At 44.7% G+C, this 25,059-nt stretch overlaps 2 protein-coding genes and 1 pseudogene across 4 annotated transcripts in view; 1 reads left to right on the forward strand and 2 right to left on the reverse strand.

The window, feature by feature from the left end:
• Positions 1-22,913, reverse strand: part of LOC144454176 (uncharacterized) — a 47,817-nt gene extending 24,904 nt beyond the window's left edge. Inside the window, exon 1 of the mRNA XM_078145850.1 lies at positions 22,843-22,913. The gene's annotated coding sequence lies outside the window, so the exon portion shown is untranslated. The remainder of the gene's footprint in view (positions 1-22,842) is intronic.
• LOC110203342 (uncharacterized) overlaps positions 1-25,059 on the reverse strand; it is a 62,440-nt gene that overhangs the window by 6,415 nt on the left and 30,966 nt on the right. Inside the window, exon 1 of one of the 3 annotated variants that reach the window (XM_078145847.1) lies at positions 22,843-22,913. The exons of the other annotated variants lie outside the window; for them this stretch is intronic. The gene's annotated coding sequence lies outside the window, so the exon portion shown is untranslated. Of the gene's footprint in view, positions 1-22,842; positions 22,914-25,059 lie in introns of those variants that run through there. 3 annotated transcript variants of the gene reach the window in all.
• Positions 11,818-12,829, forward strand: LOC144454404 (olfactory receptor 6E1-like; annotated as a pseudogene).

Here is a 25,059-nt window from a genome sequence, read left to right on the forward strand (position 1 = left end):
AAGGATGGCGAGCCAGATCAGAGGGAAATCAAAAGAAAATGGTGTCGCAGAAACACTGAACAGAGAACACGTGTGCCCTGAGAATAAAGTCCATCACCACAAATGTTACAGAGAGGTCAAGAATGAGGACTAAGAAAAATGTCATCAGTATCATCAATTAAATAGACTGCTGCTACCTCGGGAGAGTAAGGAAAGGTCAAGCAAGAGAGTACTCAGAGGGTTCAGAAAGCCCAGAGCATCACGTAAATGGAGACGTGGAAGGGACCTCAGCCTTGGGTGACAAGCAATTAACAGATACCACTTTCCATTGTCACATGTCCAAGAAGTTGCCTCTAAATGACTCTCCTAAGGGGGGGCCCCTTCCCCTTCTAGATCAGGCTCAACTTCAGGAAGGTTTTCTTCAAACAACCCTCTTTGCCCCTTTGCAAGTTCCAAGCTTTGCTCCTGGCTCTGTCTCCTACAACCAAAGTCAACAAACAGAAACCTTCTTCCCACATGACAGCCCTTCCCATAGTGAAGGCAATTCTTCTTCCCCCACATCCTTGAGTCCTCAAATACTCACAGGAGTCAAGGCTGCTCAGCATCCTGGCACCCTCTTCTGGGCATTCCAGCTTATCACTGTCCCTGTAGGCACAGAGCCCAGAACTGAACATGAGACCCAGACAAGCTCAGGTGAGGGCAAAGGACATGGCTTGATCTCCTCCCTAGGCGTGGAAGCGTGGTCAGCTTTTCTGCCTCTTATTTCACACTATTAATCCCTAGAAGCCTGTATTCCCAGATAATTGGAGGAATGCTTGCTGTTTTATCTCCTGTGGAATTCCACACAATTCTCTAGCATGTGCTAATCCTTTTGGATCCTGAATGTCATCCGATGTTAGCCATGCTCCCAACTTTGTATCTCCTGCAAGTTCATTTAACATACCGTATCTGCCTTTATCCAAGTCGCTATCAGAAAAGTCACAGAACAGACACAAACCAAAAAAAGGGTGCGGGGTGTAACTGAAACATTTTAAAGTGCAAAAGGAACAGAAAGAAACACATATAACACATTAAGACATTTTTCAGATACAAAAAGTCCAGAGACAAACACACCCATAGATAACTAAGCATTTTTTTTTGGTACAGAAGGAAACAAAAGGAAGTCCAGATAGATATACAGTCATCAAAACTGAGGTATGTTTTAGTTATAGAAAGGAACAGAAGTCCAGATAGAAACAATGATGTAGAAACTGGCATTCTTTATAATACAGAAAGGAAGATAAATAAGTCCAGAGACAGAAACAGAGGCATTTTCAATGTACAGAAGTACATCAAAACAGAAACAGAGCCATGGAACTGAGGCAATTTGATGAATATACATATATATGGATACACACACACACACACACACACACACACACAGAGAATATATATATGTGTGTGTGTGTGTGTGCGCGCACGTGTGTATACATATATATATATATACATATATATATATATATACACACACATATATACATATATACACAGAGAGAGAGAGAGAGAGAGAGAGAAGAGAGAGAGAGAGAGAAGGGAAGTAAAGGATGTTGAGATAGAAACACAGCCATAGAAACTGAAGCAGGCTTTTTAGATAAAGAGGGGAAGAGAATGAAGTCCAAACAGAAAAACAGTTCTAGGATTGAGGCATTTTTCAGGTAAAGAAAAGAAGGAAGTCCAGGGAGAAACCTGACCAGATAAATTGAGGCATTTTTTGCAGACAGAAAAACATAGCTGTAGATATTGAAGGATTATTTTAATGCGGAAGAGAGCTGAAGAATTTCCAGATGGAAACACAGCCAAAAAAAATTTTCATTTCCCACCCCCACCCTCACCCCAAGTGGAACAGAAGGAAATCCAGGTAGAAATACAGCCAAAGAAACTGAGGCATTGTTTTAGGTACAGAAGGAAGTCCCAAGAAAAACACAGCAGAGATATTGAAGCTTCTTAGATAGAGAAAGGCACAGAATCAATTCCAGACAGACAGTTCTGAAAGATAAACGATGACTTTCTCATTTTGGTGTTGGAGGTTCTGAAAGGAAACCTCTGGTACCTTCCCTTGTGGAAGCTCCTCACGTCAATGGCTTCTCCAACTCCCCACCACAGGGGATTATCTCTAGAGGATGAATCTGGACAAGACATGGGAACCTGAAAGCATCTGGTCAATAGAAGGGCCTATGGGATGGAAAAAGGAAGTGGGGAGAGAGCCCTGAGGGGGACCCAGAAGAAGTCTCTAGTGCCAATTTCCAGAGAGAACAGGCTGAGTTCATAACTCCCTGTTGGATGGTGCTCTGGCCCCTCCCTCTTTTATTCAACTGTGCTCCAAGTCTTCTAGTTTCCAAATTCTTTCAGTCAATTTCATAAGCAAGATTAAGTACAGAATCAAAGCACCTACTGTGCAAACAGTGCAGTGCTACAGATAACAGCTTACCAGGCTCCTGACCTTAGTCAGTTCCCAGGCCAGCCTCAAACTAGAACTCAATGCAGAGGAATCAATAACAAAAACAAAACTGTCCCCTAAGGTTACTCACCATCAATGTCTGGGATCCTGGTATTCTCGATTGGGTTTCTCCGACCAATGAAATCTCAGAAATCCTCTTGGGGCTTTAGTCTTACAAGCCTGGGAAGCATCTACATTTAAACCCACCCAGTTCACAGTCCAAGCTCCTCCCAGGCATTCACATTCTCATGCACTATGGGAACTTTCTTTCAAAAGGGGTGGTTCACATAGTAACAGCCATGTTGTGTGATGACTAATGTTGACAGACTTAGCCCCTCCCAGCAATGCAAGATCTAAGATGTCTCCAAAGGTCTCATGATGGAAAATACTATCCCACAAAGAAGAAAGAACTACATAGTCTGAATGCAGATCAAAGCATACTATGTTCCCTTTTTTGTTGTTTGTTTTTCATGGTTTTTCCCTTTGTTCGGTTTCTTCTTTCACAACATGACTAATGTGGAAATATGTTTAACATGATTGCACAAGTATGACCTATATCAGATTGCTTTTTGTCTTGGGGAGGGGAGGAGAAGAGAAGGAGGAATGGAGAAAAATTTGGAAAACTCAAAATCTTATAAAAAATGAATGTAGAAAACGATCTTTACATGTAATTGGAAAAAATAAAAGGCTGATTATCTGTGAAAGACTCAGCTACTCCGATCAAGACAAGAACCCACAGTGAAAAATGCTATCTGCCTCCAGAGAGAAACGATGAACTCTGAATGCAGACTGAGTTTTTAAAACTTTATTTTTAGTACTTTGTTTGGTTTTTCTTTTACAACATAGTTAATATGGAACTCCCCTCATGGATTTCTGCCTTGTGGTGGCAGAGGGGCTTTAGTACCTCAGTGAAACCATGAGCTATGTGGTGCAGTTACCCAAGACAAGCAGCTCACAGTGGAGAGTTCTGACAAAAGGGAATCTAGCATTTTTCCCAGAAAACCCCATGGACAGTATTAAAATGCTAAAGGATATGTCCATGGGGGCATGACACATCAGATATGACTGAACAACAAAATAATATGGAAATGTTTTACATAACCTCACATGTATAATCAAAAATCTAAGTGCTTGCATTCTCAAGAAGGAAGGAAGCACCAATGAGGGAGAAATTTGGAACTCAAATTTTTTCCAAAAAATTAATGGGTTAAAAACAATTTTACATGTAATTGGGAAATATTTAACGAAATAAATTTTAAAAACTCCTACACTTGGAAGAGCTAACTCTCTAAAGGGAGAAGACTACATACAAAAGGGAGCTGAAAATCTGGGGAGGTGTTGGCAGGGAGAGAGCACAAAGGCACTTGGGAGGTTAGTACTGTGAGGTATGAAAATTGCTTCCTCTCCCTTTCTTTCCTGTCACTAGCATCTCCTACTATTGACCTCCCTGACTTCCTTTACATCCCAACTAAAATCCCACTTCTATGGGAAGCCTTCTCTAAACCCTCTGAACTCTAGTGACTTCCTTCTTTTAGTTATTTCTAACTTACACTATTGATGAGAGAAATGCAAATTAAAACAATTCTGAGCTACCACTACCCATTTATCAGATTGGTTAATATGACAGAAAAGGAAAATGACAAATGTTGGAGGGGATGTGGGAAAATTAAAACACTAATGCCCTGTTGGTGAAATTATACACCGATTCAACCATTCTTTGGAGCAATTTGGAACTATGCTCAAAGGGCTATAAAACTATGCATGCCTTTTGACCAAGAAATACCACTACTAGGTCTGCATCCAAAAGTGACTGAAAAAAAAATAAAAGAAAAGGACCCACATGTACAAAAATATTTATAGCAGCTCTTTTACTGTGGCAAAGAATTGGAAACTGAGGGGGATACCCATCAAACAGAGAATGGCTGAACAAGTTATTGCATATGATTGTGATGGAATACTACTGTGCTATAGGAAATGATAAGCAGGATGCCCTCAGAAAACGTTGGAAAGGTTTACATGAACTGATGCAAAATGAAATGAGCAGAACCAGGAGAACATTGTACACAGTACCAACACTGTATAATGATCTACTGTGAATAACTTAGCTATTCTCAGCAATACAATGATCCAAGACAATTCTGAAGGATTTATGATGAAAGCTGTTGTCTATCTCCAGAGAAAGAACTGGTGAAGCCTGAATGCAGATTGAAAATACTTTTTCTTTACTTTCTTTATTTTTCTTGGGATGTTTTGTCTGTTTTTTTTCTACAGCATTACCTATATGCAAGTGTATTTTGCACAACTACACGTGTATAACCTATGTTGAACTGCTTGTCTTTTCAATAGGGAAGAGAGAAGGGAGAGATGGAGAGGATCTGGAACTCAACATTTGAAAAAAGAATGTTAAAATTGTGGGAAAAAATAAAATGTTAAATTAAAAATTTTTTTTAATTATTTCTGATTTGTTCTATATATGGTTTGCTTTGTATGTATTTGTTTGCATTTGTCTTCCCCATTAGACTGCTCTTTGAAGTCAGGGACTATCTTTTGCCTCTTTTTGTGTCCCCAGCACTTAGCATAGTGCCTGGCACACAGTAAAGTTCATATAATGTTAACTATTATTATCTCCTTGCTTTATTCAACAACAGCCGATTAATTCTGAAGACAGTCCTTATAGAAAGAGAAGTTAGGAGAAGAGTTGGTCTTAATAGGAACAAAATCATGAGCTCTGTCTAGGATGTGTTGGGTTGGAGATGCCCATGAGATCAGTTCCATATGTCCCAGTGGTAACTGCTGATGTGAAACTGAAGCTAAGAACAGACTGGGGCTGGATACTGTAGTATATTGAATTAGCAGTTAGCTGCAAAGAGAGGATAACTGATCCCAGGACAGCTGATGAGGTTAAACAGTAAAAAATAGTGAGAAGGTAAGAGGTCGTGGGCAGAGCCTTGGGGCATGTGACCAATTAGCACAGCAAGACTTAGATGATGACTCAACAAAGACTTGAGAAGGAATGGCCAGTTAGGTAGCACCACCAGAGGGCAGTGTTGTTAAAGTCTAGGCAGGAAGCCATGCAGGGGGAGAGGGTCTCGGGTAGCATCCAAGGCTACAGAAAATTCCAGCAGGATGATGGATGACAGACGCTTTTGGATTTTGAAACACAAATTTTGGTGGTCAAAAACAAAGTGGGTGTAGTTGAGTGGTGGGCATGGAAGCCATGGAAGCAAGAAGTGGCAGGAAAGTGCAGTTTTTAATAGGATTTTGAGAGTTAAAGGGAAAAGACTGAAACCTTAGATGGTCGTGGGATCAAGTGAAAGTTTCATTTTTTCATGATGTGAGAGATTTGGGTATGAATGTAGAAGCCAAAATTGGTCTCCTCTCCATCCCAACTTCTTACTACTAAGGTTCTTCCCACATTAGATACTTACTAGCTATATGACCCTGAGTATAGTACTCACAATAGTAGTAGTAAAAATGATAATGAAGGTAGTATTTATCAATCAGTAAATAAGCACTTATTAAGTGCCTACCACATGCCAGGAACTGTGCTAAGTGCTGGCAAATACAAAAGGAGACAAAAGACAGTCCCTGCCTTCAAAGAACTTACAATTTAATAGGGGAGACTACATGCAAATGTATACAAAGCAAACATATATATGTATATGTGCATACACAGTGCTTACCACAGGCCAGTCACTTGACCTGTCGCTCCAGTTCCCTCGCCTCCCCTAGGACTGTGAGAATGAAATCAGACAACATCTGGAAAAAGCGCTTAGCACAGTACCTGACAGACTGCTTAGTGAATGCTTCTTTCCCTGCCCTTCCCTCTCCCAGATTCTGTGACCCCTTCTCACCCACAGCGCTTTGATTTCCGTTGTGAATTGTGACAGTGTGATGAATCACGGACTTGCTGTTGGTATTACTACTGACCCTTTAGAACATGAGGTGATTGCATGAATTCCAAAGCTGCTTTTAAGGCCCCGCTCCTGTGCACATCAGCTCTGCTTGGGCTCTTGTGATCTTAGGCAAGGCAGTTTCCCTCGATGGGCTTTCTGTCTCTTCTCTGAAAGAGGAGTTGTTTGGACTGGCAGTTCTCTTGTGTCCCATCCAAATCTAAGAATCTATGACTGTCCAGGGTCCAGGAAGGATAGCTCTCAGACCAGCTCCTCATGGATTGACATCTGGAAAGGACTTGAGAAGTCACTGACTCCAACCCAAACATTCTCACACACAAAAAACAAGCCCCAGGTTGGCGATATGATTTGTCCTAAGTCACACATATAAGACATAAGCATCTGTGGAGGTCAATGTTGAAAACCAAAAATAAATTTTTAAAAAATATATTCACAACCCACTTTTTTAACTTATTTTTTCCATTACATGTAAAGATAGTTTTCAATATTCATTTCTGTAGGATTTTGAGTTTCAAATTTCCCCACTTCCTCCTCTTCCTCTCCTCTCTCCAAGACAGTAAGCAATCTGATATGGGTTGTACATGTACAATCATGTTAAACATATTTCCCACATTAGTCATGTTATGAAAGAAGACTGAGAACAAAAGGGAAAAACCACAAGAAAGAAAAAAATAAAAGAATGAAAATTGTATGCTTGGGTCTGCATTCAGACTCCCTAGTTCTTTCTCTGGATGTGAACAGCATTTTCAATCATAAGTCTTTTGGAGTTGTCTTTGATCACTGTATTGCTAAGAAGAGCTAAGTCTCTCTAATGTTGCTGTTACTGTGTACAATACTCTCCTGGTTCTGCTCACTTCACTCAGCATCAGTTCATGTAACTCTATTCAGGTTTTCTTTTTTTCTGGAATCCTCCTGCTCATCATTTCCTTATAGTACAATAGTATCCCATTATAGTCACAAACCACACCTTGTTCTGCCATTCCCCAACTGATGGGCATCCCCTCAATTTCCAATTCTTTGCCACCACAAAAAGCTGCTATAAATATTTTGTACATGTGGGTACTTTTCCCTTTTTTATGATCTCTTTGAGAGAGCCCTAGAAGTGCTTTTGCTGGATCAAGAGGTATGCACAGTTTTATAGTCCTTTGGGCATAGTTCCAAATCACTCTCCAGAATGGCTGGATCAGCTCACAACTCCACCAAAAATGCATTAATGTCCCAACTTTCCACACTGGAAAAATCAATAAGGGAAAGAATACCTATTGTCTGAAGTATGGTTTGCAGCTGGCTAAAACTGCCCATTGAAGTGACCCATCATCACATAACAGAATTCTAAAAGGCACATACTATGAAGGGTGTTAATCTTGAAGTTAGAAAAGACATGGGTTTGAATCTAATTCCTGGCATGCTTGAGTTATTTGATCATAAAGTTATTTAACCTTTAAAAAAAAAGGCATCAGCATCCTTTTCTTGTCTTTGGGGGTCACTGAGGAAGAGCTTTCTGGCTTGCTTCCTAATATAATCGAGGATTCTCCTCCTCATGAAGAAGCCCAGTCCTGTTCTGTTCATTACTCCACCTGAAATGTCCAGACTCGGATCCAGGGCCCACCCAGGAGAGTCATGGACTAGGTGGGATCAGTCTCAAGTTGTCTCAAGCTGGAGATAGGCTTGACAAGTGGTTCTCTGGACTGTTTAAGGACCACCAAGAAGAAGAGGAACAGGACAAAGGTCAAGGAAAGAAGTTAAAAAGAATTTCAAAAGATGAAATACAATCCTAGAGGAGTAAGGAGTAGCCCTGAAGAGTTATACTCAAAAAGGACAAGAAGAAGGTTGCTGGCAAGATAAGTAAGGTAAATAAGAAAAGGTAAGTTGAAAAATTAGAGAGTAAAGCAAATTGATGACAGGGATATTGAAGCGGCTCGAACTGATGCGTGGAGATGTGTGTGGCTGTAAGGAATGGACACTTGAACGGGATTGCCAAGATATTAAAAGGCAATAATTGACATAAACCTCACAACCAGGCATTTAGGGTTAAGGTACAGGCCTCAAAGTAATTTTTGAAAAGGACAAAAATCTCAACCATTATAAAGAACAGGGAAAATCATGTGGAGCCTTGCACGGCGTATACTAGGGTTAAATTTTTTATACAGCCAAGTGACTGATGTTCCAAATATAGGCTGACCTCCTGAAGGAATATCTCTCTCCTTAGTCCAGGTGATTGGGAACAATGAAATTATAAATGAAACAGAAACAAAGAGATTTTAATGGGAAGCTTTTCTTCCAAGTGCAGAGAAGGGGACCTCAAACACAGTAGGAAAGTCATGGCTGCTTGTTGAACTGACATGGTGACTGTGCCCGAGCACCACATAGGAGATCAAAACAACAACACATACCCCCTCCACCCCCAGGCTCAGGGCCAGGGCAAGTTCTCCTTACAGAAAGTTCAGAGGCAGCAATTCAATGAAATTCTTGGGGGTCATTAAAAGTTTGGAAGTTTCCCAGGTCCCCACTGGCTAAGTTGGTTCCAAGAGACATTTTGGTGCAGGAGCTCAGAGGGGAGGTTAGGGACAGCAGAGGGAAGACATAGGATGTCCCCTCTGGTCCTCATGAGTGAGGTGGAGTAATAGGAACTCAAAACGTAGCTCTGGGTTACAGCCATCTGGCCCCAGGGTCCACAGCCCTTCACCAAGGTAATAGTAAGTCCTCCCTCTTCTCTGGGTCTCTGTCCATATTTCCCACTCCGTCTCTCTTCCTCTGTCTCCCTCTCTTTCCCTTTTGCTCTGTCCCTCCATGTCCTTTTCCAAATCTGACACCAGGAAAAAGGCTCTGGGCCCTTGTGATAAAGGAGCCCCAGTGTCACCCATATCTGCCCCTGGGAATGATGGCCACATGGAGGAACAGCCCATTGTGGACTCTATTGGATGAAGTGGGCTTAAGAGGCAAGAACAGTGATGGAGGTTAGCCATCGCAGGTTTGACCCTCAGCCTCCTTATCGTCACTGAGTTCAACTTGTTCATTTTTCAGATGAGGAAACTGAGGCAAAAAAGGGGAAAGCACTTTCCCAAGGTCACAGAGAGCACATGTCAGAGCTCAGGTTTAAGCTCCTCACCAGGCCCACCTGGCTGAGTCAGAACAGCTGGGATGGGAGATGTCTGGAACGGAGGAAAGGATCTATGAGGCAACATGGATGTATCTAGCCACTGTAGTAGAGGAGAGTGCTGGGGCTGGAGTCAGGGACAGGTGAGTTTAAATTTGGCCTCAGATACTTACTGGCTGTATGACCTTGGGCATGTCACTTAACTTCTGCCTAACTCTATTTCCTCATGTGTAAAATGAGGAAAATAATAGCACTATTTCCTGGAGTTGTTGTAAGGATCACATGAGACAGTACTTGTAAAGTGCCATCCACATAGTTGTCACTTAATAAATGCCTCTTTTCTCCTTTCCTTCCTTCCTTCCTTCCTTCCTTCCTTCCTTCCTTCCTTCCTTCCTTCCTTCCTTCCCCCCGTGAGGTCAGAAGAGGGACCCCTGGTCCTCGGGGGTTACTGCTGACAGTAGCTACAAATCACAGATCTGTACATTACAAAGGGAACCTCAGAGGTCACTTCATTGCCCCTTTCCCTGGGCTGCACCACACCCTGGCATTATGGACTCTCTGAACTAGAAGGGACCTGAGAATTCACCGGGTCCAAAAGCCTCCTTACACAGTGTTAATACAACGCTAGACCTACTTGGTATAATAGAAGGAGCTCTGGGGGCTGGCTGCTTCAGGGCAGTCCACTGCCCCCTCTGGGCTTTAGGCCCATCATCCACACAATATCCAAGTTGGAAGGGACCTCATCAGGGATCCGCCAAGAGAGCCCCCAGAAAGGACTACATCAGTGCTCTGCTCCAATACCTCCGAGTGATGGGGACCCCTGGGAAAGCTGTGGGGGCCATACAGAGCACTGCTGGGGAGTCCTGTCTCTGACACTCACTTGCTGGCTGATTCTGGATGGGGCACTTAGTACTATTCTGAAAAATAGGGACCATAACATTAGCAGCCAATTGAAGACTGCTGTATGGTGCCATCTGCCTAGCCAAAACCCCTGGCGTTTCAAGCACTCTGGCTCCGCGGCTGGCCATCCAGGAGGGAGACTGCTGGATGCCACTCAGGACCCTTTCAATGCCACCAGCAGGGTCTCTCAGGGCCCAGGGTATGCTGATTTAGTATAGAACATCTCCTGACAAAGCAAGAATGGGACAACTGACTGACCTCTAAGGACACTGGTCTCCTCCTGGGAGGAGGCAGGAAATAGGCACAAGGGCCAGGCTCCAGCCTCACCACCAACACTGTCAGCTTCTTCCTTCTCTCTCTCATGGTCCGTGAATGCCCTCCCTCTCAGGGGAACTGTTGTGAAAGTGCTGTGAGCCCCACAAAGTGTAGCCAGAGCTGTTTAACTGTGGGTTTCTTCCCCGGAGCAGGCAGGGGCCACCCCCAAAGCACAAGAACATTTTCCCCTCTCTAGTTCTCAGTGTTACTGTCTGTAAAGGAGGCTAGGAAAAGTCTGACAGAAATCTTTTCAGGGAGTTCAATCAGGGCTTGGCTTGTGAGAGGTGAGAACATTCAGAGACAGAGAACAGCCCCCCTAATTTTTTCAGAAAAGGAAGAGAGAAAGGCATAGTCACTCAGCAGGTCTGGGGCAAAGCTAGGGATCTGAGTCAAGCTACATATAGGACAAATCAAAGATGATCTCAGGCAAGATGGTTATGGAGTTTCTTACAAAATGAACCTGAAAAAAGCTAGGGAAGGCAAGAGGTTAGATCCCCATGAGGGGGACCTTTTCTCACTACACATCACATCACCTGGCTCCCCCTCCATCCGAGTCCCTGCTATTGGCTTGGTCCCACTCACCTCCTCTCTATCTGTGCTCTGGACCACGTGGCTGGCCAGAGGGACCCTCCCAGTGTTCATAAGCTTGACTCCATGGATTCTATTACATGGCTGATCCCCACTCATGACACGCCATCTTTCTGCATCATGCGTGTAGACTACCTAAGCCCCTGGAACACTCCCCCTACTCTCTTCTACCTACTACAGTCTTGGCTTCTTTCAAGGCTTAGCTCAAATCCACCTTCTGAGGAGGACTTCATGGACACCCCCCATCCCCCGTCTGCTAAAAATTCCTCTCCAATACGTGTATGACATACAAACATGTGTGGAGGCATGGCTATAGACACATGCATATACACATATATGTTTATCTCGTGCATGTCTAGCTGTTAACATGTCTGCACAACTAGGGTGCAGACTCCTCGATGACAGGATGGCACTGCCCATTTTTTCCCATTCCCTAGTGTTTAGTACAGCGCCTGGCACAGAGCATTTCATAAATGCTCCTCCAGAGACTTCTTGGGGTCTCTCAAGGTCCACCCACTCTGACCTCTTTTGGCCCTCCCCCACTTCAGATGCCTCCAGGAGGGTGGAGTGAGCTGGGGAACCACTACCAGGGCCCTGAATTCATTCTGCTCGGTATCACAGACCTTTGGGGCCTACAGCTCCTGCTATTCACTGTTCTCCTGCCCACTTACCTGTTGACCCTCCTGGGCAGCTTGTTCATTGTGGCCCTCTCCTTGGTGGATTGCCGTCTGCAAACCCCTGTGTATTATCTCCTGAGGAATGTCTCCCTGCTGGAGATGGGCTTCACCTCAGTTGTCACTCCCCAGGTTCTCAGCCACCTCCTCACAGGCCATAAGACCATCTCCCCACCCAGATGCTTCTCCCACATGGTTCTTTATTTGACCCTGGTTACTGTGGAGTCCTTCCTGTTGGCTGTAATGTCTGTGGACCGACAGCTGGCTATCTGCTATCCCCTGAGGTACCCGGCCCTCACGACCAGCCAAACCTGCCTGGGGCTGGTGCTGGGCTGCTGGACTGGAAGTTTCCTCTTCCTCTCAGGGTCTTGCATCTGGCTACTCTGCCTGCCACTCTGTGGACCAACGGTGCTCAATCACTTCTTTTGTGATAGCACCCCGCTGCTGGCTCTGGTGTGCACCGATACCGGACTTCTGCAGCTGTTTGCCTTCTTGGTGGCTGTATGTACCCTGGCCGGAGCCCTCACTGTGACAGTGGCATGCTACTTCGGCATCATCTGATGCCCTCTGCCCAGGTCTGGTGCAAGGCCTTCTCCACCTGCTCTTCCCACATCCTGGTGGTCTCCATCACCTATGGCAGCTGCATCATCATGTACCTCCATCCAACCCAGATGGGACAGCTGGACCTCAACAAGGGGTGGCCTTCTTTAACACCACTGTCACCCCCCTGTTGAACCCTTTTATCTACAAAGGAAGGGGCCAGAATCTAGGCACCTCAGAGTTTGACCGGGGGGCCCTGGGAGCTTCTAGAGGGGTCAGAACATGGATGAAGAGGTGGATGGAAGATGACGGGGTAGGAGAAAGAGCAATGCCTTGGGAATCATAAGCCCTGTGTCTGAGGCTCGGCACTTACACTTAATAGCTCTGGGTCTTGGACAACTCTCTTCTCTTTTCTAGGCTTCTATTTCCCCTTCTGTCAAATCCCAAATGGGGTCGCGAAGAGTCAGACAAGACTGAAATGACCGAACAACACAAATGAAGTAATTGAGTAAGATGATGCCTGAGGTCTCTTCTAACATGAATCTGCTGTAGCTCTCTTTGTGGACAGAAGTTGTAAAGGAAGAGGAGGGTGGGGGGCAGGGCAGGAGACTGGAGGACAGCAAGACCACACAGACACAGAAAGAGAAATAAATGAGAGAAGAATACAGAAGGAAGTGGGCAAGAGAAAGAAAAGTGGATGAAGAGATGGAGTGGTAAAGGTAAAGGATGGAATGGAGAGATCAATAAAAGGAGAAACAGAAAGACATAAAAGTGAGGGAACTGGATGGGAAGAAAGAGTGAGCAGAAGACAAGGTTGGGGAAGGAGGCACAGAAAAGAGGGCAAGAGAGAAAGGACAGCCAGGAGGGAATGAGTCAGCAGATGGGAAAGAGGTGAGCCGCAGAGTCACAGAGGCCACCTAGGCGAAATGCTTCCTTTGAAAAATGGGGAAACCAAAGCCCAGGGAGGTAAAGGGACTTCCCTGATGTCTCATAACCAGTAAGAGGCAGAGTGGGGATGTGCACCCTGGCCTCCTGAGTTGCGTTCTAGTACACTGGGATACTTCATAGATGAAGGTGGCAGAATTTTGCAGATGATGACCACTACTGGGGGCCTGTATGCTGATTATCAAGGTCACCTCTTGGAAGGGAATGGATGGATACCAAGTTACATGGCTCCTGAGAACTGAAATGCTGGAATCACCCAAAGAAGCTCCTCAACACAAACAGTATGAGCCCTAGATGCACAGAGTCCTGTACCCACCACTCATTAGAAGGCCAGGAAACAGGGGGCCAGTTATAACTCACAATTCCAAAGTCAAAGTAGAAGTTCTCTGTATTTCAAAAGGTCTTGAGAAGCTCGAGCTCAGAGAAGCTTGAGCAGTGTTTGGATGTGATGGGGGACTTCTCAAAGTGCTAACCAAAGGAGATGCTTTGCCATAGCAGAGGAAGGATGTTCAACAAAGATATGCAGTGACCACATCTTGCTTTTTGAGCTGAGTGCCTCTTTTCTGCCCCTGTGTTGGGCACCTATGGGCACCAGGTCTAGCCTCAAGAAAGGGCTGAACTTCCTTACTTTACTTAGCAACCAGGACTGGCCCAACTGGCCCAATCCTGAGTCCCCTGAGTCAATCAAGTCCCAAGGACAGTTTCAATTTCTTTTAAGGAAAAGCCCACCTGGCTGGGGACACTGATAGATGGTTCTGCTCCTCCAATCTTCCTAATCATTTCTCTATCCAACTCACCACAGAAGCTCCACCGACACTCTGTCTTCTCTCCTCGTGCCTCACTCTCTCACTTGAGAACCTCCCCTGATTCTTCCCTGAAAAATGGAGGATGTTCACAAGAGTTTCCTCTTCTCCCTTTCTTATCTCGAATCCTTCTGCTATTATCTCCAACTATGTTGTCCTTCACCCCTATCTATAACCTACTTTGTTTCTAAGACTGATCCCTCTAGATGTGCCCTTAATACTCCCCTTTTCTCCAGCAGGTTACAACAATATGGCACCCACTGTCTCTGTTCTTTGGTCTCTATTAGTGGCTCCTGCCCAGCCACCCAGAAACACTCTTACCTCTAATCCACCTGTAACAAACCCTTACTCAGTGTGGCCATCTCTGGAGCCATTCTTGGTGTTTCTCTTCCCCTTCTTAGCAAAACCCCATAAAATCCGATGCTTACATTCCTTCTCCTGCCATGCCTGCAGTCTGGCTTTGATCCTCATCACTCAACTGAGACTTCTCCCTCCAAAGTCACTGATGATATTCTAATGGCCAAACCGAATGACCTCTTTTATTTGACTTCTACTGGAGCCTGACACTACTGATCACCTTCTGCTCCCGGTGACTAGCCCCTTTCTTGTTCTTTTCTTGTTCTCTTCTATTTTTCCTGTCTGCCTGCTCCTTTTCGGTCTGCTTGTCTGGACCTTCATCCATGCCATACCCATTAACTCTGAGTCTTCCCAAAGGCTCTGTCATTCTTCTATATACTCCACATCACTTGGTGATTTCATGAACTCCTATGGATTCAATTGTCACCTCTATGCTGATGGTTCCCGGACTGGTCATCTCCCTCCTGACCTTCATTTCCACATCACCAATTTCCTCTTGGACATTTCACCTTAGTGTCCAATGAGCATCTCAGATTCAACACTTATAAAGCAGAACTCGTTGTCCTTCCCCCAGTGCCTGCTCGCTTCCATATCACAGTACAGGGTACCAGCATGCCCCCCATAATCCTTGTACCGGTAAAACTGAAAATTGATTTTAATTCTATTTTTAAGAATTAAAGTAAGCTGGCATGAGTTTAATGCTCTCTGAGGCTACTAGGTAAGTCTAAAACCTCCTTACCCTGCTAATTTCGCCCTTCACTTCCATTCCAAAGAAACTTGCCTGAAGACCCAGCTTTTTCCTTGTAACTACCTCCACCTTTTCCATTATAGTAATTTACACCTAAAAGGCTTGGAGTGAGGAAGACCTGAGTTCAAATCCAGCCTCAGATACTTCCTAGCTGTGTGACCCTGGTCAAGTCACTTCACTCTTTTTGCCTCAGTTTCTGCATCTGTCAAATGAGCTGGAGAAGGAAATGGCAAACCACTCCAGTATCTTTGCCAAGAAAACCTCAAATGGGGTCAGACATGACTGAATACAACAAAAATGTGTATCTCTATCCTGGTACAGTTCACCTTTGTAACATCATCCACTACTCACTCAATCCAACTTCACTTGATTCAGGCAAAGCTACTACATACTACTCCCGCTGTCTGCAGCTGAATCCTATTTTCTTAGGACTATTCCTGTTCTCTGGTAGGGGAGAAGCTGAGGTGATTCTCATCCTACCTCCTCATTAAAATGTCCATTAATCAGATAGTCTTACCTTTGCCAGGGGAGATCCAAATGATATACTGTCAGGCCAATCAGAAGGAAGAAACACTTAGGCTTAAAGACCCTGTCAGCCCTCACTCAGGGTCTAATTTACTGGTTACTGTTAGCCTAATGAATAAATTGATTATGCTGAGACCTTTGGCTCTCAGTGTATCTTAATTTTCCAGCACACCATTTCCAACCTGTTTCTTGTCTTTTAACTCTTCCCTCTCACTCACTCTCTCCCGTGTGGCCAATGAGTCTCCAGATCTTGTCCCCTTTACCATCTTAACACCCCTTGCTTCATGACACAGCCTCCACCTTGGTACAGCCTCCCATCACCTCATGCCTCCCCTATTGCTGCTGGCTTTGGATTTGTCTAGATGCTTCAAAACTCTCCCCAGGGCAGTGAGGTGGCACAGTGGACAGAGCACCAGCCCCGGAATCAGGAGGACCTGAGTTCAAATCCGGTCTCAGACCAGACATTTGACACTTACTAGCTGTGTGACCCTGGGCAAGTCACTTAACCCCACTGCCTAGCCAAAAAAAAGAAAAAAAGAAAAAACGCTTTAAATACGTTATGTCATTTGATCACAGACCCAAAGCTGGAAAGGACTTTAACTGTCATCTATCCCAATGCCTTCATTTTATAGACAGCGAAACTGAGGCCTAGAGAGGTTAGATGACTTGCCTAATGTCACAAAGTGAATGGCAAAACTGGGATCAGAACTCATATCCCCTGACTCTCAATCTAACTCTCTTCCTATTGCACCAGAGCACCTCTCCAGGGAAACTGAGGCCTTGGTTGAAGAGACTCACTTGAGACCTCAGAAGCAGTTAGTGCCGCAGCCAAGACCTGGACCCAGAACCTCTGACTCCCAACCCAGGGTCCTTTCAGTGGATCACATGCCTCCAAAGGCAGCGAACCTGATAAAGGGCCCTTCGGTCTGTCCTTTGGGAGGGTGTGAGATGGGCACTGGAGAACGGCAGGAGACATCTCTGTGACACCTGTCCGCACCTACAAAATGAGGTTAGTCTAGATGACCTTGAAGGACCCTTCCAGCTGAAGGGAGGCAGGTGGGTGGCACAGTGGATAGAGCACTGGTCCTGGAGTCAGAAAGATCTGAATTCAAATCTAGTCTTCGACCCTTACCAGCTACATGTGCCTGGGCAAGTCACTAAACCTCAGCTTCCTCACCTGAAAAAATGGGGATAATAATAGGTCCTACCTCACAAGGCTGTTGTAAGGATCCAGTAAGATAATTGTAAAGCGCTTGGCATACAGTAGGTGCTATACAAATGTCAGCTACCATCCTTCTTCTAGCTCTAAGCCCAGGAGCCAGTAGGAGATAACTCCCCCAACGATACATACGTGTGCGTGCATCTGTTAGTTACTTCTATATCTTGGATATCAAACCCTTATTAGAGAAATCTGATACACGGGTTTCTTCCTCATTCTGTTTTCTTTCTTATCCTAGGTACATTAATTACGTTTCTGCAGAAGCTTTTGGTTTCGTGTAATCCGAGTCATCTATTTTATCTTTTGTAATTGCCCCCATTCCTTGTTTGGTTCAGAAGATACTCCTACTCATAGCTGTGAGAGGTATATGATCTGCTTCTCTTTTTTCAAACAGATCATCTTTAATAATAATGTCCCATATCCACTGACAATGATTGTGGAATATGGGGAAAGGTGTTGGTCTAAGCCTAATTTCTGTCAGTCTTCATTCCAGTTTTTCCAGAAGTTTTTATAAACTAGATAGTTCTTTCCTAAGTAATTTATGTTTTCCAGTTTATCAAACAGTGGGTTAGAGTTCCATTGTTTCGAATTCTCCCCACTCTCCTCTGTTCCATTCATCTACTTCTATTTGCACAAGAATACCAAATGGTTTTGATGACTGAAGTCTAGAAATACTAATTTGTTTTAATTTTTTATTTCCCTGGTTATTCTACATGCTTTGTTTGAACAAATGAATTTTATTATTTTTATCAAGTTCTATAAAGAATCTCTTTGCTAATTTGACTGGAATAACATTTACACTGTAAATTAATTTTAGTAGTATTGTCATGTTTTATAATATTGGCATGTCCTAGCCATAAGCATTGAATATTATTCTACCAGGTATTTAAACTCTTCTTATTTGTTTAAGTAGTCTCTTGTAATTTTGTCTGCTTTGGTAGACTGATCTTCAGACACTTGATGCATTTTGTAGTTATTTGGAATGGCTTTTCCCTTTCCACAGTGGCCTTTGCTATTATTATAGAGAAATGTAATTGATAACGAGTGTTTGTTTTGCAGCATTTGCCTTTGCTGAATCTACTGTCTCAAAGTATCCCTGAGTACCATCCTCACAATCAAATTACAGATCTGTGTGTGCCAAAGAGACAGAAATGTAGTGGTACGGCCTGGGGAAGGAGGGTAGCCCACGAGAACACAGTGCAGGCTATTCCTCACGATCATTCTCTCCTGGGGGGCTCTTACGACACTTGCTCTTGCTGAATAGACATTCCAGTGATTTGCATGATCAATGACAGAGCAGGATACTGGATCAGCAAAAGGATCAACAGATTTTTCTGGTGGGCAGGTCACATACTGGGGCTTTCAAGGGAAAGAACAGAGAGAGAAAAGAGAGGACACAGGAGAGAACCCTGACGGACAGTAGGATGTCTCTATGCCAGATGGCAGAGTTTAAAAGACCCACTACATCACATAAATAGAGATTTAGAAGGCACCCTGGTCATCAACTAGTCCAACTGACATCAATCTCCACTGTCACATGCTCAAGACATGGCCATCATGAAAACTTCCCAGAGATAGCAGCCACCTTAATGAAGCTCATTCTACTTAGAGACCCCCATAAAGTCTGGGAAGTTTGTCCTGAAGCGACCTTCTATTTACCCCTTTGCAAGTGCTAGGCACTGCTCCTGCCTCAGTCCTCTGCGACAGACCATCCAATAAGAGAAGGACACTGTGGATCCCCCCTAAGTCTTTTCTCTAAATCCCTGCTTCCTTCAAACAAGGTTCACAGGAGAAGGCATCAAGGCCCTTCAGTATCCTGGTGACCCTCCTCTGGGCTCTTGGGCGCCTGGAGCCCAGGAGCTCTGACGAGGGCAGAGGACACTGGCTCTCTCCCCATTTTATCCGGCCCAGGAGGGACAGCTTTTCTGGCTCTTGTTCTACCCTGCTGACTAGTGTTTGAGCATGCAGTCCCAGACATTTTGAGGAACCCCCCCTGCCTTTGACACCCTGGGCTCAATTTCACCAAATTCCCGAGAAGGCCTTTTGGACCCTGACTGTACAACCAGGTCTGTGTCATCTACAAGTTCAGTGAGCATGCAACATATGCCTCTGTTTTTGGAAGAAAAGTCGCACAGCAAAGGAAAAGAAAAGAAACTTTTCTGGATACCGAAGGAAGTGCACAAAGAAACAGTTTTAAAAGATGATACTGGAGGTTCTTAGAGGAAAGCTTCGGTGACTTCCCTTGGAAAGCAGGACGGGCTCCAACTCCAGAGTCTTGGAGAGTATCTCCACAAGATGCCTCTGGAGGAGAGCTAGGGGCCACTAAGTACCAGGAGAAGGAGCCAGGAAGCAAAGCAGGGGATAGAAAAGCAAAGCAGAGAATCCTCAAAAAAGGGGCCACAGGAGAAGTCTCAAAGGCCAGATTCCAATGAGCACAGAGGGAGTTTCCATCGCCCATGGAGATGTAGCCCTTAACCCTCCAGCTCTAATGGAAGAGTTGGTGCTCAAAGTCCTCTGGTTTCCAAAATTAAGCAAAATTCAGTTGTAGGATCTAAGTGCCTACTGTGTGCAGACCCCAGACCTGTGGGACCCACAGCTAAGGAATTCAATAAGAAAAACAAAACTGTCCCCTAAGTTTATGCACCACCAGAATATGGGCTCTTGGGGATTCTCCACTAGGTCTCTCAGACATGAAATTTCAGCTTTTTCTTCGGATTTGAGAATTACAGCCACGAGATGGTCTGAGTTTCATTCTCCGCTTCTGAATTTAAATCCTGCCAATTCACAGCCTAAGTTCCTCCCCAAAATCCAGGTTCTCAAATATAAAGGAACTCCTCTCCCTCAGAAGTGGTTCCAAAGACACTCAGAAACTGAGTCCCCGGGTTCAGGGAACACACCCTCTTCCACTTGCAAGTGTTCAAAAAGGGTGGATTAATCAGCAGAGTGGGTGATCCACCAGGCTCGGGGGTTTCACTCTCCAAGCTCTGGCACAGGAACGCACTCTTCCCTCAGAGAAGGGACTGTCAGGGCAGTGGTTCATTGTTGCGTTTCTGGATAGGTTTGGAGGTGAGCAGGGGATGGGAGGCTTTCTTTGTAAGTTCAGCAGTAAGTACCAAGATTGTCCCCCATAAATGGGGGCTTTCCATAAATGTTTATTGACTCACTTCCTCCACCAGACTCCAATAATGGCCCTGACTCCACACAGAAATGAAGTGTGGCATACAGGAGGCACTGCACAAAAGAAATGTACTAAGTGACTGGTTTCCTAATCTGCGGGAGCTAACAGTCCGTGTCATTTACCCCTACATATAGTGTCCCCCACGGTCTCCTGAGTGCTGGTGGGCCATCCCTGGCATCTGGACTGCTCCCAGGAGAAGCAGCGTTGGGAGAATGGCACCAAGTCCCTGCCCTGGGCTGCAGCTCTCTGCTCACCTATGACCCCAGTGCAATCCCCGACTCCTACCTGTGAAGGTACAATCTCATCAAGAAGAACCCGGGGATGGAAAAGAATTGAGTCTGGCTAATTAAGCACTAATTAAACGCTCACCATTTACTAACTGGGGAAAACGGATATTTTTCATTTCCACAGGGGTGCAGTCGGGGGGGGCTAGGCGGAGGCTAAATAGAGGAGGCCATGGAATGGAACTGGTGGGTGAATGTACAGCATTCAATCTAGCTTTGTGCCTGCAATCATCTCTTCAACGTTATAGATGTCAGCCCCTCTAGGAACACACCACCAAGCAGATTATGAAAGGTCCAGGGCAAGGTGAATCATACAGCTGCCCAAGAGAAGGCTCCCCCTCTGTCCAAAGTAGCATTCTGGCCAGTCTCAGTAAATGAGCATGCTCCAGATTGAACAAGGAGACGTTCCAATCTCTGAGTGCTGGGCACCCAGGAGGCAGTTCTGATGGCCACCCACATCAAACATGGGACCTCCAGTGAGTTTTTATGGTTCTGGCTGAGAATGTTACAAGTGACATTTACAAGTTACTAGTAATTATTGATGATCAAATACCTTGGATTACGATGAAAGGAAACTATGAGCCACAGCACCATTAGCATGGCTTTACCAGAACTGGGGATTACCCCACATGTCAACACTAGTAGTTTACCAAATATAGGCCCCCCATACATGCTACTGCCAAGCTATACACAAGTACCGATCTAACTTACGGAAGAACTACGCAGTCACAAATTAGAAGTGAAAACAAAATGGAATTGCCCATGCCAAGTTAAAAGACATTTTCTACAACAGCTAGCAGTCCCATAGCTTAAATAAAAAAGGGCACAGCCCACAGAACTTCAGAGCTCAATGGTGCCTCAGGACTGTTCAATCCACCCCATCCCTAACCATGAATGCCCCTCACAAAATTCTCAACTGGGCCAGCTTTCGCTTAAAGATGTTGAGGCAGGGAGACTCCCTCACTCCTGAGGCTTCCCTGGGCCATTTCGGGACAGTCAGGCAGTAAGCAATCTTTAGTGAGGCATCTACTAGCCACCTGACTCAGTGCTAAGCACTGACGATACAAAGAAAGGGGAAAAAGGCACGAATTTAATGGGGAGATTATGAAGACAACTATAAATAAGATAGCTATATAGATATAGATATATATGATATATGTAGATATAGATATACACAGATAAACTGGAGGCAATCAAAAGAAAGAAGGCACTAACTGGGCCAGCTCTAACGGTAAAGGAGTTTTCTTAGGAGGAGGCTAAAGCTGCCCCTTAGCAATCCCTCTAAAAGGCTTTTTTCCCCCCATAAAATTCCATTTTCCTGACTTATGTGGAAAACCTGAGAAGGAGGCTAAGGTTGGGGAAAGGTGTAGAGAGCCGTGCTTAGAGCTTACTTTTCTTAGGAGGAGATGAAATTTGCCCATAAACAATCTCTCTAAAAAGACTCTTTCTTTTTCCTGGCTTAGGTGGAAAGCCTGGGGTGGAAGTTAATGGTGAGTGAGGGGGAGCAGAGGGGATCCTAGCAAAGAGGGAAGACTGGCTGTCATTCCCACTAAAACTATCCTTTAGGTGTTAATTATATTCCTGTTCCCAGCTAACCAACTAAATTACAAAGACACCGCTTTACCACCACCACCACCCGCTCAAAGGAAACAAACAGAAAGAAAGGGAAAAGTTCCCTGTCCTAAAGGACTGTACCTTCCAGATTCCATAGAAATCTTTTCAGTATCAAAACGTATTTTTAAGTTCACATCCACCCCTGAATTAGACTGCAAACTCTGGAGGGCATGGCCCCTCCACCTCTGAGCTCAATTCCTCAACACCTGGGCAATACACCTGCCAGGAGTTCAAACCCTACTGGAGACCTGACAACTCGGGTAAGAGCTTGGCCTGGGAAGAGGCTAGGTAGAAATTCAGGGTTCTGAACAGCCACAGCCAGAGCTTCCCAGGCCTGAAAGCCGGGAGCCAGCAGAGATTTACTTCAAGTTTTTTATCTACACTGGATCTAGACTTCACCAGAAGTCCCCAAGGGCGTGGGAACTCCCACACAAATGCTTAGAAGGGTAGGCAGACTGAACTTTCAGAGAGCTGAAGCAAGAGCTGGAGGGGCCACTGTCACACCTCTTTCAAGGAGACAAGCTCTCCCCGATCTGTCAGTCTTGGGAGACTTCTCCTGAGCCCCCAGGTCCAAGAGCTCTCTTACCTCCCACCACCTCCCCTTCCTCAAGGCCCAGGTCTAGCCCTCTCTGCCTAGTGACTGAGTCCTGGGTCAGGCCTAGAGGAGTGCTGCAGAGATAACTCACAAGGCAGATGAGATGAGGCCACTACTGCTTTCAAAGGGAAGGAGTTCAAAGCGTCTGTCTCTTCAGGACCTGCAATGCCCAAATGAGATTCAACAAATCAACAAACATTGTCCATGTAACTATAAAATATGTTCCTTATCAACCAATCAATAAACATTGACTAAGTGCCTTCCAGCACCAAGCACAGAGCTCAGTGCTGGGGATACAGAAAGAAGAAACAGACAGTTCTTGCCCTCAAAGAGTTTACAATCAAACAGGAAGACAACGAGCAAACAAATATATGTAAAGCAAACTATGGACATGACATACAGGAAATACATAACTTTCAAATAATGTCACTGTCGGTGTTTCCATCTGAATTTCCTGCTGTTCCCCATCTGGGCTTAAAAAAATGCTTTAAAAGAATCCTCTCTGTCTCTCCCTCTCTCTGTGTCTCTCTCTCCTCTCCCTCTGTCTTGGGGGGGGTGCACGTGTGTGTGTGTGTGTGTGTGTGTGTGTGTGTGTGTGTGTGTCTTTCTGTCTTTCTCTCCCTTCTGTCTCTGTCTCTCTCCCTCCTCTCTCTTCTCCCCACAATCACACAACTATCCCTCCCACCCCTCATCATCTCCCACAGATCACCCCTTTCATCATTCCTGGTTTTTGCTCCAAACTTCTTCCTTCCCTGATAACCTGCAAGCAGGTGCAGGTCTGCTTCATCTAACATCATTCTAGGCAGCTCTTAAGTTAACTGTGAGAGGAGTGCTACAAGTATCATTATTCCCATTTTGCTAAGGAGAAAATGAGCACTCTGAGGTTAAGTCACAGGGCAAGGCTCACACTAAGTATCTAAGGTGGAAATCAAACAAACCCAGTTTTGCCTCATTCCAAGTTCCAGCCACCATCCCACATCAACCCCACGAGAGCAGAGACAGGCCTGGAAGGGAAATGAGGGATTCCAGAAGAGGGACATTCAAAGTAATGGGGAACAGATGTCTGTCTTACTGGTTCTAGATCTGTTCATCACCCTTAATTTTGAACCCTAATCTCCCATCTCTCAGTACTTCTGAGGACATCAGCCCTACTGGTAGGTAGCCTGCTACCCTTTCCTTCCTTCTTCAATGAACAAGATGACTTCTACATCACACTCTAGTCTAGAATCCCTTTTTCCTATGAGCACATTTATTTACTTACCCTGTAGCCCTGAGCAAGACATTTAAACTCTATCAAACTCACTCAATTCCTCATCTGTAAAACACCCCCCATAGAACCATCATCATAGGATTATGACCAAAAGATGGAAAAAACTTGGCAGAATTTAAATCCCTATAAACATGTTAGATATCAGGGGGGTTTAAATCATAATTAACTCCTAATAGATCAAACCTGCAAAGAAACAAAGATTCCAGGCCAATACTATCATTTCACGTATGAGCAAGCTTAGATAAGAGAGATCTGGTGACATAAAGTGTCACAGAGATGTCTGCAGAGAAAACAAAAAGATTTTTAACCAGTACAGTCATTTTGAATATTTAAGCCAAGAGGGATAAAGTGATTTTATAAAAGGTCGCAGAAAATAAATAATAATCCAATAATTTTGGACCCACTGCTATGGATTCCAAATCCAAGGCATTTGGGGGTACATGATGCTTCCTTTTGGTCACCTCAGGCTGTTAGCCTTGAAGGGATGACTGATAGGGACCCATTCCAGATGGTGTGCGCTCATCTCCGTTCTCCTTTTGCTATTTTCTCTTTTCTCCATCCTTTGTGTTCTAAACACTTTATACTAGTCACCCATCAGATGCCACAATAGAGATCTTGTAATCACCTGCTCCAAACACCTCCTGCTCCAGTCTCCCACATGGCTTCTCTCACCCTCTGTGCTTGATTTAGATACACACACAGTCCCCCTCCCACCTCTTTGAGACTCTCTTGAGTTCACACATACTCAACCCTAAGCTGCCTTTTTCTGCACACTACTTTCAGTTGCTTCATCTCATCCCCACTTTCCTTTCTCAAAAACCAAAAAAACTGGGACATTCAAACGTTTCTATTAATACCTTTCAGTTGTGGAACCTAGGACTGACAGAGGCATTGTGAATGAAAATATTCCAAGAGAATAACCACCCCACTGAGTGACTACTGAACTACCAAGAAGGGCAGACCTTGGATACTGGGTTTCTGGGGCAGAAAATGAATCTATGATAAGTTAAATGTTCAGCAGTGACTGAGAACGTTCCA

Source organism: Phascolarctos cinereus, unplaced genomic scaffold (genome assembly GCF_003287225.1).
Source record: "Phascolarctos cinereus isolate Bilbo 61053 unplaced genomic scaffold, phaCin_HiC Scaffold_726;HRSCAF=1367, whole genome shotgun sequence".
NCBI classification, from domain to species: Eukaryota; Metazoa; Chordata; class Mammalia; order Diprotodontia; family Phascolarctidae; genus Phascolarctos; species Phascolarctos cinereus.